Source organism: Puma concolor, chromosome B2 (assembly GCF_028749965.1).
Source record: "Puma concolor isolate L17-30 chromosome B2, mPumCon1.1.hap2, whole genome shotgun sequence".
Lineage (NCBI taxonomy): Eukaryota > Metazoa > Chordata > Mammalia > Carnivora > Felidae > Puma > Puma concolor.
The window spans coordinates 114,755,185-114,766,320 of record NC_141671.1 but is presented as its reverse complement, the minus strand read 5'-3'; the positions used below and the strand labels follow the sequence as shown (position 1 = coordinate 114,766,320).

Here is an 11,136-nt window from a genome sequence, read left to right as displayed (position 1 = left end):
CTGTTGAGTAGAGTTCCTGGGGGTGGGAGGAGCGGGCCCCTCTCGCTGCTGAGCTGTGTGTTGCTTTGTAACAACCTGATACAAAACAAATGCTGAAGGCTATTTTTGCTTTTCACTTTTTTCCCTAAACACTGAAACCCTCTTCAGACTTCTTTCGGTTATCGAAAGCAGGTACTAAAGTAGGTCTTTTGCTAAAGCAAAGTGGCATACTGCAGCCTTCCGGATCGTGGGGGACACCTGTATTTAGAATGGTTTAGATTGAGGGACGACCTTTCTTGGGACCTTTCTCAAAGAAGAGCCTGTTGTGTTCTCAGCCGTGAGTCCTACACTGCTCGTTCCTCATGAACACTGGCCAGTGCGACACAGCCACCCCCCACCCGCTTCATGCTCTGTGGTCTCAGGAGATGAAGCTCTCCTTCCTAAATCAAACACTAAGAGAGGAGTGTAAACCTAGGTGGTACTAAACTCAGGGGAAAGGAGAGAGAGAGGACAGTGGTTCTTAACGATCTCCAATATTTTTCTCTCTAGTTTTACCAGTTTTCTCTCCAGTTTTATCTTAAAATCACCTCTCTGATGGGGTGCCTGGGTGGCTCAGTCGGTTAAGCATCCAACTTCAGCTCAGGTCATGATCTCGCAGTCTGTGGGTTCAAGCCCCCATCGGGCTCGGTGCTGACAGCTCAGAGCTTGGAGCCTGCTTCAGATTCTGTGTCTCCCTCCCTCTCTGCCCCTCTCCCACTCGCACTCTGTCTCCATCTCAAAAATAAATAAACATTAATTTTTTTTTAAATCACCTCTCTGAATTATTCAGGATAAAAGTAGAACACCTGGTAAGCCATTTCATGACTGCTGAGGCCTCTGGCATTAAAAAAGTCAAATAGATGAATAAATGACTTGCTTACAAATGCAGTGACTTAGAGGTGGACTCAATAGCTTACATCTGCTTAGTCTCAACCCAAATAATGCTTTTAAAAAGTGTTTCATATTAAGTCACTAGGAGAAGGTATCTTGTGACAATGCTCCATTTATTTATTATTTTTTTAATTTTTTTTTACATTTATTTATTTATTTTTTGAGAGACATACAGAGGCAAAGCACAAGTTGGGGAGGGGCAGAGAGAGAAGGAGACAGAATCCGAAGCAGGTTCCAGGCTCTGAGCTGTCAGCACAGAGCCTGATGTGGGGCTCGAACTCACAAACCATGAGATCATGACCTGAGCCAAAGTCGGACACTTAACCGACTGAGCCACCCAGGAGACCCTACAATGCTCCACCTAAATGGGAGTTTATCATTATTCAGACGCATCACTAAATTAAACTCACACATCACTGTAATATATCCCAATGCAGCCCTCAGATTAGTCACACAGAGAAATACAGTATGTATTGAAATGCAACCATTTTTTGCCTGTGTGGTAGGACACAGAAGCTATCTTGTTTCACAAGTATAACATGATGGTTTTTATGGGGGAAGTAAAGGATAATTTAACCAGTGGGGGAGGAATGTAATTAGCTTGAATATAGAGTATTGGAATTGGGCCAGCACAATAGCCAAGTTACTGAAAAAAAGATTCCATTTTGGATACCAAAAATTAAAATAGTGTCCCCCTAGGGACGCCTAGGTGGCTCAGTCGGTTAAGCATCCAACTTTGGCTCAGGACATGATCTCATGGTTCGTGGGTTCAAGCCCCAAGTCGGGGTCTGTGCTGACAGCTCAGAGCCTGAAGCCTGCTTCAGATTCTGTGTGTGTCTCTCTCTCTCTCTTTCCCTCCCCTGCTTGCTCTCTCTCTCTTTCAAAAATAAATAAACATTAAAAAATAATAATAAAATAAATAGTGTCCCCCTATAGAAGCTTTATTCTCATGGTTATTTTCTTTTTTTCTCTCTCTCTCTCTCAAAGCAGAAAATATCACGTAATAAGATACTAAGGGATTTGTCAAAAATAACATTTGTCAAGCATCCACTGCATGGTAGGCACTGTGTTAAATAGTTTCCATTTTCACAATGACTCTGTGCCAGTCTGTGCAGCCAAACTCCTTCCACATCCCCCCCCCCCCAAATGTCTGTCCTTTGCCCCTCTCTGAGCCTGAGAGTGATCCCCTAGTGATATAATGCACTTTCAGAGAAAAGGACCTGGGAAGAGGCCTGAGCAGACTGGAATTAGGCTTGGGCCCTGAGGCAGAAAATTCTAGGGTTCCTGGAACCTGGATGATGGCCTAAAAGGCAGGGTGGCCACAAAGAGCACAGGTTCTACAGGAATGCGCCCCTTGACCGTGCATACTCCTCAATCCCAACCCCAGCAGCCAGAACAGGGACGTGGAGCCTCGTACGGACCCCCCACGTACTATTCCACCTCCTGCCTGGGTCTGAGGCTAGTGCTACCAAACTAGGTCTGACTCCAAAGCTTATGCTCTTAACCACGAGGCTACATAGCTTCAAAGAACACAAAAGGTGTTTGAAATTTGCTAGTTGAATGAGTGATTGTATCGAGAGGCCCAGTACCTGGAGTTTTATGAGTAAGACTTGAATATTACCTATGAAACAAAATTGAAAAAATGCTGGGCTATACAAGCAAAAGAACTCTGATCATCACCAGTTTTCAAAACTGTGACATTCGGTGAGACTTTCCGTGAGGGGTATCTTGCAGCTTAGCTGTCCATGAAGGCAGTTATTTCCTAGCGCACAGGTTCCAGCATGCTGGATTTTTGATCAGAGTTCAGGACTCCACATTCTCCCCATGATAAGCCATCTCAAACAAGCCCAGAGGCAATACTGGGGTAATAGGAGAAGAATAACCCCAGGTTATGTTGCTTAACCTGCTGTATATTTTTACGGGGTGGGGGGGAGGTTTCAAGAAGAAAATAAAGGAAGTGAAAGTCAATCTAATCAGCACCAAAAATAGTCTCAGCAGGACTTCCTGGTAACACGTCGAGGTATTGATTCATTTATATTGTTTTTAAGTAAAATAACCCTTAGCTGAATATTTAGAGGTTTTTATTAGTCTTTTTACAACAGAAGAAATTTTTTTAAAAATAAACTTTTTAATGATTCCGAAATATGGCATATGCTCTTTGTCAATAATTTTGAAAATGTGGAAATGTACATTGAAAAATCAACCATAACCCCACCAACAAGACAACGATCATTAGTGTTTATTGTACTTTTCTATGCTAAAACCATAACCAGTCACTCAATGACAGCTTCTCTTTTCTCCTAACGTTTATAAGCATTCTCCCATACTATTAAGAATCTTTGGGTACATCAATTTTATTTTTTTTAAGTTTACTTATTTCTTTTTGAGTGTGAGAAAGAGAGAAAGAGAAAGAAAGAGCATGCCCAAGCAGGGGAGAGGCAGAGAAAGAAGAGAGAAACCCAAGCAGGCTCCTTGCTGTCAGCATGGACCCTCATGCAGGGCTCTAGTCCATGAACCATGAGTTCATGACCTGACCTAAAATCAAGAGTTGGACACTTAGCCGCTGAACCGAGGGACCCACCCAGGTGCCCCTGGATACATCAATTTTTAATAGCTACATAGTATCCTATCATGTAGATTTATTTAGGGTTAACAAGGTAACTCTATTTTCATTTTGTTTGGGGGCTTTGTTTCTTTCTGTTTTTGCTTTTATTTTCTCCTTGATGAATAATACTGTATTTGCCTTATTTTGCCTTCAGTATAATATTTTTCACATACGTATGTAATATATAAACACATAAATATATTTTAAGAAGTAGGACAACTGAGTCAAAGGGACAGAGTACTACTAAGATTCTGCTAAATTGCTGTCTAAATCTGTGGATCCAATTTACACACCATATTTTCATTCTACCTCCACCGTCAGCATGGAGCACATTGTCATTTGTTTGAATATTTGAAAACTGGTACGTAAATATGGCATCCCGTGACTGGAATCTGTACTTATTTTTAAAAAGGCAATTTAAATAGATAAAATTATGCCACATTGACCATTGAAACATATTAAAAGATCATTTTATCTAATTGTTAAAAATACTTCCTGACCTTTAATCAGTAATAAATACATGATATATATCTCTTGAATTTACACGGTTCTAAAAAATTTTATTTCACTTATTGCTATTTTTAAAACCAGAGTTGGAGACGTCCTTGGCTTGGTCTACAGAAAGGGCAGACTTTGGGGCACATATTCAAAATTCAAAACTGAGTTAAAATGATTCCACTTTAAACCTGAAAACCATATTCTTCTATCTCCAAATTCAACTGCTTAAGATTCACAGTGGCTTGTACCACTAGTTTCTTAACTCAGCAGCAGCCTACCTCAATTTATCTTCTTTACATTTATGACATTTTATTTTTGTTACACTTCCCATTTTCCATATTACTGCGTGCCATATGCTCATTTGTCAAAAGTCAAACCTAATTTTTTTGGTAGGCATCAGTGAGAATTATGTTATCACCATTTCAGCTAAATATACTTAAACACAAACAAACAAAAAAGAAAAAGGAAACAGGTATGAGCATCACCAGCCTGGAGGGAGACTCACTCGCTAGAAAAGCATCTGCACAGCAACTTAGCAGGATGTGGGATTTTTGCCACTGACTTTTTTTTTCCATTCATGGTCTCACTTGTGAACAGTAGGAGTGAAGGGAGCTGGTTGGTGGTCTGTGCCTGTCCAGTCAATGCTGGGAAACTGTCAGGATTACAATGCTCCTTTGTTGGCTGGCTTGGCAACTATGCCAAGAGCTGAATGGGCCACAGAGACTGAACTAGTTATGACGACTGCTTGGTCCTCTCAAATGACCAGAGGCCCTCCCACCTCTTTGCCCGGCCACCCTGGGATGACAGTATGGATGTGGAGATGCTCTGATTCCGCCCAGAAGTTGGCTAATGGAAAATTCTGACTTCCTCACAATCAATTTCTATCTAATTCAGTTAAGAGTTCCGATCTCACTTTTAACTTACAAAAATGAAGGAAGGAAGGAAGGAAGGAAGGAAGGAAGGAAGGAAGGAAGGAAGGAAGGGAGGGAGGGAGGAAGAAAGAAAAGCAGATTAATAATATAGAAAGTAAAACATGAAAATGGTATGGTATAATGATGTGCTAATCTCTCTCACTGAAATTGTGTGGTGATGGTTGGCAATGGAGAGTAAAGGATTAAAAAAAAAAAAAAAACTCAGAACAAAACAGAAAAAGAAGCTCCCCAGGATGATATTCATGGGAAAAATCTGATTTGACCGATTTAGGTCATCATGACTTTTCATGCTTATTTTTGTCATATCATATTTCCTGGAGCCCCAATTTTCAGATTTAGGTGCAGCCCCCTCCCCCAAGAACACAAAGAAGGAAACTGAAGATTATGAAGCAGGTAGGACAAAAAGATTACTAAACTAAGAGTTGTTCTTAACAGCTTTCTGCAACCCAGACTCCTGGTTTTATTTAAGAAACCCACTGCCTTTGAAAATACACAGGGTCTTTTCAATAGCAAAAGATCAAATGATGTTAATCAGGCAGTGGGGCCTAATCCTTTAATGCAGCTGTCTCTTTACATTATAAACATTCCAGCTATATAAGTGGGAATGATTTTTATCTTAGCTTGTCTTTTCTTCTTCTTCTTCTTCTTCCTCTTTCCCCCCTCTCTCTCTGTCTTTCTCTGCTTCTCTGTAGCTGTCTCTAAATCTTAAGTTGCTCACGGTACAGAATATGCTTTCTTCTACTGGTTTCTAACCCCCATCAAGGAACAATCTGTTGTGCCTCAGAACGAAAGAAGACAAGAAGATGGGGAACTAAGTGCATCCACTTGCCTTTTCTTCTCCGTGCTCCCCACACTTTTGGTTGGTCACTGTGGACGATGTTCTTCTGGAAAGACCACATCTACAGGGCATCACACAAAGCTCAGGCTTCTCCCTGCTGGTCACCTCTCTTCTTCCTCGGCTGTTGCTTTGGCCTGATGGATTCAGGTTCACTTCTCACAGATTTCTTCTGCCTTTAGAGCTGCTCTCAACAGCTTTTTTTGAGACCATCATTCCTTCAGAATAAAATAATCATAGTTTGAATTCTGTGGCACGTTTAACTGGAAGAAATGATGATGGAGGGAAGAAAGAAATATGACAGTTTTCTTCAGATATTTGATCTGACATCCTGCTGGAATAAGATTGGACTTCTGGAGGAATATAAAAGCATTAGAGCAATGACTCTTAAACAGAGCTGTGGTGGTAAATAGAGTCACTTAGGGACCCCTTCAGGTTATAGCCCCTTTCTCTACTGAGATGCTGATGTACCTACAGTAGAGTACCACTGTTGTCCACAGGAGTATGACCTATTTTCTAGAAGAATTAGGATGGAAAAAATGGAGAGATCCACCCAATTGGATTATAAATCCCACAAGATCAGCTAAACCATATATAATTTTCTCATCTTTTTATTCCTAAGGACTAACAGGGCCTGACATGTAGCAGATACTATGAAATGTTTCTTGAATTATTGTTTCGTTGATGGATTAAAAAAAAAAGAACTTCGGGCAAGCAAATTTAATTTTAACATAAGTAGAACGATTTAATAAGAAGTACTGTCCAAGGTGGGTCATCATGAGAGACAGTGAGTTCTCCATCTTTGGAGGAATTCAAGCATAAAACGGGGACACTGGTACATAAGCTAGACAGTTGATCATACCTGGGAGGTTAACACAGGGGCAGCCAACTTGGCTAGGAGGCCAAGGAAAATTCCAACGCCTTCTATTTCATGAACACAAAGATATTCATTACTTGAAAGGTATAAAAAGATGCATCCTGTGATACCATCAGTTCAAACCAGGGGACCAAATACTTGTGCCTTGCTTTCTGGGAGTTGTGTGTTACATTTGAACCATAGTTTATTAAATCCTAAGTTTTTAATTTCTATTTACAATCCTTCAGGTTTTTTTTTTTCTAACTAAGAATAGCATTTATACCTTTGAAAGTCTGCAAGAATTTGGTCTGGTACATACAAGCTCAATGCTGTGGCTTAGGGGTCCTAAAAACCCAATTCCTTCTACCTGCAGAATCAAACCTAAGCCTACCTCGTTGGTGCACTAATTTGCAACCCAAATTTTTAAATTAGTTTACAGGTGGCCCACAAGAGAATACAAACATTTCTTGAAACATTGCAAGTTTTTTCAAGATTTCTCTCCCCTCCCCCACTCTCACCCTTCTTCTATTTACCCTTTTTCTTCTTTCAGTGCTGAACGAAGTTTATCATCCAAAGGAATGCGATGCCTTGATAATCACTTTTTGGATATTCACGCATTCCACATTCATATATACTGAACATCTGCAGCCCATTAAAAGGAAGGAATAAAGTGGTAAGCCTCCCGCCCAACCGTCAGGTTGTGGTGATGATTTTTTGGTGAAGTGCGCCATCTGTCATCAGAAACCAGTATGGCCTCTCTGTGGGCCAGAGTCAAAAGAACTGTCGACCAGAGGAGTGAATCTGTGTTCATTAGCATTTCCTCTTTGCACAGCATTTGACCACTTTTTCTACCAACAATGGCAAAGGACCTGAGACTATACATCCATCCTGCCTGTTGCAGTGGAAGCAGCCAGGTGGGTGCTTTGAAAATAAAACCTGAGCTTCCCATGTCAAAATGTTTTTTCACCACCTGTGAATTCACTGGTAAAAAAGAGTAAAGGGTGCTCGCTTTGGCAGCACATATATTAACATTGGAACAACACAAAGAAGATGAGCATCACCTCTGCACAAGGAAGACATGCAAATTCATGAAGCATTCCATATTTTTAGGAAGTACCTAGAATTTTTCAACTAAACGAATATATCCTCTGGGTTCTGCTGTGGCCCAGACAGTGTTAACTTTTTTTTTTTTTCCGTTGTGGGTTTTGATTTTTCTCCCCCAGAAATTGGTTTTATTTGATGTGCCCAAGTCTTAAGTTTTTCAATAAAGAAAAAAAAAGTCTCCATAAAAATGAATAAATAATAAAAAATAATTTTAAAAGAATAACGGAAAGTCCACAATCTACTTCTCAGCCTGGACCATTCTTAAAAGTTCTGGATCTTCTGCTGAATAACACAAATCTCAAAATATGATTCAGATTAAGAACTATTCTTTAGGGGCGCCTGGGTGGCGCAGTCGGTTGAGCATCCGACTTCAGCCAGGTCACGATCTCGCAGTCCGTGAGTTCGAGCCCCGCGTCGGGCTCTGGGCTGATGGCTCAGAGCCTGGAGCCTGTTTCTGATTCTGTGTCTCCCTCTCTCTCTGCCCCTCCCCCATTCATGCTCTGTCTCTCTCTGTCCCAAAAATAAATAAACGTTCAAAAAAAATTTATAAAAAAAAAAGAACTATTCTTTAGAAGTATAGGGATCTTAGAGGTCTTCTGGGGTTCTCCTGTTACAGACGAGGAGCCTGGGGTCCAGAGTGGTGTAGTGACTACATCATACACTTCCTTTGTTGACTCCACACCCAACTGATGACTACCCTAGGGTCCTTTCCTTTGGACCACTCTTCCCTCACTTGAGTTCATAGAATTTTGCAGCTTAGAGGGTATTGGAAATATTGGGACTGTATAAAAACTTACTGTAATATCTCAGGCTGTAACTGAACAGCTTTCTTACCTTTAAACTCTACTATGTTCTGTTTGTATTAATAAAGTACATACCTCCCTATTTATAACACATAAAAAACACAGATGTTGATTGCAAATAGTTTTGTAAATCACTGCATATGTCTCCAAAATCATTCATGTAAAATATTTGGAAAAGCATTTCCGATTCTTCTTCCTTTGCAGGGAGTTTTAAGTAATTTAAAATATATACCGTTATGTATTATTTGATATTCATGCAGTTTTTCCTATATAGCTTGTTTGACTTTTAACAGAAACTCTTGGAGATAATGTATTCTCAGTGCCAATGGCAGAAAGTTTACCTAATAATACATTATTTACTATAAAGGGGTGCTGCTATTGGAGGAGAAAGGCAATGGGCTAAGGATGAGAACTCTGGGTTCAAGTGTCTGCCACTTAACCTAAGTTACTAAACTCTTTGTTGGAGGCATGTGTATCCATCAGCAGGGGCAGGAAGGACAGTGGAAGGGAAGGGAGTGGTAAGAAAATCTAAACTGTCTTTCTCACTGGATTTCTGCTAGCCTCAAATCCAATAACATCCTTGAAAGCTCTTTGAATCTTATAAATCAAAATTAAGTTAGTATTACGATGGCCAGAGCATTTGCTCACTGCCATGTAGCATGCGTGTTAAATGGAAGCACTGTATTTAAAGGTTAAAAGCTGGGTTCTTTGATCTGCCAAATTGGATGAAATCTCGGCCTCATCACTTACTAGCTGTGTGCTCTTTGGTGAGTTACACAACCTGCCTAAGCTCGACATTCTGAGGGAATACTAATTTAATGAACATTTTATGGAGTTGGGTTAAGATTAAGTTCAGTGATGCATGCAAGGTACCAGGTGGGATGCCCAGCCTCCAGCAAATAAACATTCATTTATTTTAGTATTATGATATTCCTGGCTCTTGCTGTTCTATGGTTCTACAGGATAAAGAATCTGGAATAGTTGGGTTTCTTAACCCTCAAAACGTTTTCCTTAGGTCTCTTCATCTATGTATAGAGCTCTAGCTGAGATATCACCTCCAAGGACATAGAGCAAATCTGAGTGTCATGAAAAAAAGAAACCCACCATTAACAATAGAGATTCCTGAGTTTGAGAGCTAAACCCAAGAATATCTGCTCTTTTTTCTGCCTTTATCACTCCTGTCTTCAGAACTGTCCCCACAGAAAAATTCTACTCCAAGAGAAGAATCGACTTCAGGACGTCTTCCTGACTCCACACCTAGTAAGTGTTACCAACAATCTCACACCCCTTATAAATTTATGGTCTTATAAATGTCATATATATACATATACATATTTCTTTCATTTGTATTACAAATAATTTACTCTATTTCCCTTATTTTTACTTTATATTCTCTTTTGGATTATGAACTTCACAAAGGCTAGACTCCTGTTTTTCTCATTGCAACCAATATTCAACTTTTGTAAATGACCCAAGGATCATTAATACCTTGGCAATTACATAAACTTGGATTCATGCTGTGCCTCTTTACCTCCTTGTTGGGTATCCTTGGGAAATTTGCTTCAGTTCTCTGAACCTTAGTTTCTTTGTTCATAAAGCGAAGGCAACCTTGCAGAGTTTCTGTGAGTCTTGGAAGTAATATCTAGAAATACATCATAAGTCTTCAATAAAAGGTCACTATCAGTGTCTCTAAGTCGTCTGTCATGATTATCACTACCATGGTGGCCATCAACTCTATGCCTATCCCTAGGTTTTGACCCAGATTCCCAAGAACCAAAATAAAATACAGGAAAGTAGAAAGATAGAAAAGGTCACAGAAGTGTAGAGAGAGGTGAAAGCTTTCTGTAAGTCCAAATTAACACAGAACAATAAATTATTTCATGATTCAGAAAGGCCCAGCAGGCTTCAGTCTGCTGATGAAAAGGAACCCTGATTACATGGTGCCACCTAGTGGGAATCTTCTAGTACTACAGGCAGTGTCTGTAAACGGCAGGGAAATAATTGCCAAAGGAGCCAAACTCCAAGAAGTTTGTATTTCTTCTTGTCTTTACTGAGAAGGTGAGAACGCACTGCTTATTCTCACACTCTCCTCTCTCACCCATCCTGAACAGGGATGTGGACAGTATACACATATCTGTTCAACAGCACTTTAGTATTTTGCTTGTTACTTCTTCATTAATAGATCCTCTCTGAGCTTATAGATCAACTCAGTAGCAACTAGTTGGCAATGGACCAACATTAATCACAAAGTAACAAAGGATGATGGGTTAATTTTTCATTAACTGAGTTAAACTGAGGCCTTGATACCCATTCAGAATTTTTTTCTCATCTAAAAAGAAGAAAATGCTCATTAATAAGGAACGTTTAAAGAAAAATATTTTATCTGATAGTGCAGCCTGCAATTATTTACTGACAATTATTATCTTTTAAACACAATGATAAGTAAAAGAAAAAAATAACTAAGGGGGCGCCTAGGTGGCTCAGTCAATTGGGCAGTCAACTCTTGATTTTGGCTCAGGTCATGATCCCAGATGGGGATCCCAGATGTGGGATTGAGCCCTGCGTCAGGGTCCACACTGAGTGTGGAGCCTGCT

General features: G+C 40.0%; 1 non-coding gene across 1 annotated transcript; it reads left to right on the top strand.

Annotated features, from left to right (window-relative positions):
- The first annotated feature begins 7,636 nt into the window (after nt 1-7,636).
- On the top strand, nt 7,637-7,743 carry LOC112863060 (U6 spliceosomal RNA). The gene has a single exon (XR_003223876.1). It is a non-coding gene; the product is annotated as a U6 spliceosomal RNA (small nuclear RNA).
- Nucleotides 7,744-11,136: the final 3,393 nt, after the last annotated feature.